Source organism: Clupea harengus, chromosome 12 (genome assembly GCF_900700415.2).
Source record: "Clupea harengus chromosome 12, Ch_v2.0.2, whole genome shotgun sequence".
In the NCBI taxonomy this organism is placed as follows: Eukaryota; Metazoa; Chordata; class Actinopteri; order Clupeiformes; family Clupeidae; genus Clupea; species Clupea harengus.
The window spans coordinates 15,925,756-15,930,852 of record NC_045163.1 but is presented as its reverse complement, the minus strand read 5'-3'; positions in this window follow the sequence as shown (position 1 = coordinate 15,930,852).

Sequence of the window (5,097 nt, the reverse complement as noted above, 5' to 3'; positions counted from 1 at the left end):
CAAAGAAGGGTCACTCAGATATCCTACTTATATATGTGTGGTGTGAATAGAACACAGTACAATAATGTTTGATTAGGCGTATACATTTTGTGAAAAAGGAAGCCCAAACATATCACGCATCAGTCAAAATATTGAACACAAAACCCAGGAAAGAAAGAAATTAAGAAAATACTAAAGGCTAACACAAAACAGTCATAACCGAAAAACTGTGATGTACTGTGATGAGAAACTTCAATACTGGTGTTAATGTTAATTTATGAAAATGCATTTTATGGGTTGAAAATGGCTTTTGAAATGAAATGATCAAACACTTTCATTCATCACACTGATGTCGTTTTGGAAAGCAGGAGGAAGAAACCAATTCCCATCTGTCCAAGTTCAGGAAGGTTCAGCATGAGCTGGAGGAGGCTGAGGAGCATGCTGCCATTGCTGAGTTCCAAGTCAACAAGCTGAGGGCCAAGAGCCGCGACTCTGGAAATGTGATATAATATTTCCTGACTACACTTTTACTGTATTTCCAAATAAAATTAGCAGGTCAATGTTGAATTTGTCTTGTTCTCTCCTAACTGCTTTGCTGCTATTTACATTTTACCCAGTTCTAGTTTCTACCTCATTTGTACCAAATTTTATAACAGACTCCACAGATCATTACAGTCTAGTGTCACCTTGTCAGAACACCTTGCCCAAATAGTCAATCATCATATAGGATCATAACCTAGTTCTCAGAAATGAGATGTGGCAATGCCACAAGGAAAAATCAAGACAGAAATGTTTTTCATACAACATAACTTTATGCTACTCAATGAAGTTTGCGGCAGATAGCCTTGTGCATTCAAAACGGTGGTTAATATAAATATATATACCGATAAAATATATTACCATACTAAGAATTCAGTTGGTTTATGGGAAAGGATTCCCTTTTTCCTTTTTTGAGTGGCAGAATAGCATAAATGTACACTGTGCACTTTATCCAGACAAGAGATTGTCCCAGGCTAGGATCTCCAAGACCTATTGCTGAAGTTAAAAGCTTTAATTTGCACTTGCTCTTGAGCCTCAGGTGACTGTACATGTCAACTCTTACCGACATTCTTTAAATGATATGGATTTTCCCCCTTGTTATTGCTAATATATCCCTCAATTGTTATATAGCCTACATAAAATCTTATCGAATTAATCAAATTAATAACATGTTTATATTTGATACCGGAAGACTGGACGTAGTTATCCCTCAGTGGACTCTTCATTGAGGGATCATGATATCAGATGACATTGGGTGGATGATGAGAAGCTGAAAAGTAAGCCAGCTGGCTTACTCCTAGAACACCTCAGTTGAAGATGTGAGTGCGTGGCCAAAGAAAATAAAACAGCAATAAGAGTATGTTATCTCCTGCTTTCCAAAGGTTGACGTGTTCTGCAAATCAGCCCTTCCATCAATCCCACACAGGAAGCAAGGAAAGTCAATGCTGACACAGATGAAGGCTTGCAGGGGGAGAGCCCAAATGTGTGCATAAAACCTAGAAGTGCTTTGGTCCTGTGCATCACTGACACAAGGTGATGATGATCATTAGAAATACTAATGGGCATTTCTGCCAGATCATTCATCGTACAGTGCCTCTCTGTTGGGAATGGTGAAGGACTTTTTCAGCAATATCACACAAGAGGGATTGATTTGTTGGAATTACAATGGAACTGACCAAATAACAGCTGCTGAAGCCACCAGAGTTATGACTAAGGATAAACAGACATAGTGGGTTTTTGCACACCTATTTGCTACTATTTTTCAAACTAAACAGTTATAGTTCTCAATGTGCCAATAGTCACTTTTAGGTCAGCAATAATGTCAGAAATGTTTGTCAATTTAGCTGTGTGAACATGATAATTACGTAAGGCAGGGGTTCTCAAACTTTTGCAAGCTGGGCCCCCCCAAAGCTGGTTAGGGGTAGTTGGGGCCCCCCCGCCCCCCGCCGCCCGCCGCCCACCGCTACCGGCGCCCTCAACTACACCACCATATATAGATAGATAGATAGATAGATAGCATATTGTTATTGATAGGCCTGACATGTCAAGGTTAGGCTTTTGTTATTGTTAGGCCCATACAGACAATTACTATTACTATGTATTAATATTATTTGTATTGTTATTATTATCATTATTATCAGTAGTAGTAGGCCTATTAGTAGGCTATTAATATTAGCAGCTATGTGAGCCTGCATGCTTTCTTATTATAATAATCATCCTTATTATCACCATCATTGTATTATTATTATAATTAATGATTATCAACCAATTATTATTATATTATATTATCAGAAATATAATAAGTGTTATTATTGCTATTATTATGATACTGTTATTATTATGGACCTCTTGTAATCTTTGCAAAAAAAAATCTTACAGGTCTGTCAATGTGAGACATGAGACTGCTTTGCCTTGCAAAGGTCCTCAAATCTTGGGGCAATGTTTGACAAACATATCCTCAGGTCATCCTCGATCTGTGCGCGTTTGCGGTATTTCATTTTGAGCGCAGTCAGTTTTGAAAAGCCTGCCTCGCACAAATATGTCGACGCGCAAAGGATGAGCATTTTTAAGGCTATGTCGCAAAGCTGAGGGAATTCCGGCATCATTGCTACCCAGAATGACGAAAGAGAAGAGGTGGTAAACAGATGCTTAAGTCTACTGTCACTCTTCAGCTCAATAAGCTGCTCTTGCATGTCTTTTGACAGCTTGTCTGCTGAGCAGAGAAATGGATCCCACTTGTCCATAGTTGTGTTTGTTTGCTGATACAGTGTGTGTGTGTGAAGTTAATACAGTTCTAATTTCAACGTCGTGGTCTTGTGAGTGTGTTTGTATGTGTGGCTGTGAACAACTTGCACACAAATAATGGATAAGGCTGTGCTAGGCAATGGTTCCTAACAAAACAAATTGTACACAATGTAGACAGGGACAGCACAGAATAGTATTCAAGTGCTGGTGTTTTATTTGTTGCAACACGGTGGATGATGACATCAAAAAATGTAAAGGTAGGTGTTAAGGAGAAAATGGCTAGCTGCAGTTGGAAGAAGTTAGCTAGCTAGAAGGCTAGCTCTCGGGCTATGAGCTTTTTAAAAAGACTGTGGAGCAAATTACTCTTTAGAATAGGCTACGAATAGTGCAGTTAGGTATTACTAATGTGGTGGGCCGACTGCACAGTGGTTAGGCCTCTCTCACCAGCCTGCTCTACACACCTGTGCAGCCCCACTTAAAGCCAAGCTATGGCTTAACTAGTCGTAATACAGGCCAGTCAACCGAATGACAGACAGAGATGATAGTTTCCACAAAAGCATATGGTTTTATTTGATCAAAGTTTAAAAGGAAAAGGACAACAGTTACACATGTACTGGTACTGATAGGAGGGCTTTGATGTGCAGACCGTTCAGGAGCTAAGCATCCATGGCCTACTGAGTTTAACCTAACAAAAAGAGGAAACAGAAACAAAACACACAAGCACAGCAAATGATATGATCCAACCCAAAATCAAATGATAAATAAATCAGTGCTGCCAAATCAAAATCACCAAACACAATCCTTGGGTGTAAAACCAAACATCAAACTATAATAATAATGGCAGGAAAACTCAGCAAGGCCCTAGCGCACTTATCACTCCGGGATAACACAACAAAAATAAATAAACTAAAATTGCTCCGACAGTGTGGTTAGTCAAACAGTACAGTGATTCATATGATCATACGAACGAGACAAGTTTATTGATGGTCGAACTCGCACACGCACTTACACACCACAAGCATACAATACACAGAACACACCGCAGACACGCCACAACTGCACCATACAGCCTGCCTGGAGCACGTCAGATGTTTAGTCCGTCGGGTAGCTCCGTTGGATTAACCAGGCGGTGACAGTCAGGCAGTGAAACCAAGCAGTGTAGCCAAGCAGTGTAGCAACAAGCAGCCCACAAATAAAGCAGCGTTGCGTCGTGAGAACGCAGCACAAGATGGTAGCAGACAAACGCAGCAAAGCAGCAGCCAACAAGCCTCTGTAACGCTGTATGTTAGTTCTAGTGCCAGGAGACCGTAACAGTCCATACACCTCCACCTATACGGTCCCGGATAAGAGCTGGTTATGGAACGTGATGTATCCAAGATCCAACTCCAAGTCTCTTAATGACTTCCAAGAACCACGAACTAGAAACACGCTACACAAGCAATCTTTCCCACGAGCTCAACCAGCAGACAACGGTCCAACCCTACTATGGGCTGCCAACCATGTAACTGCAAACACCTGCGTGTTTAAATAGGCCCAGGCTAGTAGGGAAACGGGAATGGTGTGGATGGAGCTGCTAATTAGCAGGGATCACCCTACCACACTAAGGAGTGAGTCTTTAAAAAGACTGTTTATAAAGCAATGAATATCTCAATGATAAAGCAAACAAGAGAAATCGAACAAAATCTGCAGAGTGTCATCTCAGTGAGGGTGTCCGCTTACCATGCCTACAGTTACTTTTCCACTCGGAAGCGTAGGCGCAACTCGCAAGACTCCGTTTTGATTGGTGGATCAGGAACGAAACAGTATTTGATTTGTTTGTGTCAGTCCAGCCCCTTGCATTTCGCCACTGAGGGCGCTTTCACTAACCAGTGACAGGTTGGCGGTCGTTTTTTTTTTTCTCCCTCTGTGACATCGCGCCCCCCCTGGAGAGTGTTTGCGCCCCCCACTTTGAGAACCACTGACGTAAGGGCAGGGGCGTAACTATAGGGGGTGCAGCAGGTGCGGCTGCACCTGGGCCCGTGGGGTGTCGGGGCCCGTAGCCGGGCCCAAAGATTTAAACGCGTTGCCCGACGGGCCCCCCCTTTTCAACTACACCGACAGGAGTCGCCCGACGGGCTCAATCTCAGCATCGCGTCAATTCTTCTCTGATATGTTTATGTTCAAATATGCACTGTTCATAACTAGGAGGTAGTGTAAAATGCGTTATATACACTTGAAAAGGCAAACTTATCTCAGTCATGGTTGTTATAATTTTTTGGGAAAAAGTAGCAATTTATAACAAAATCATATGCTTATCCTACATACACTATAGAAACTATCAAAAAACTATTCAAT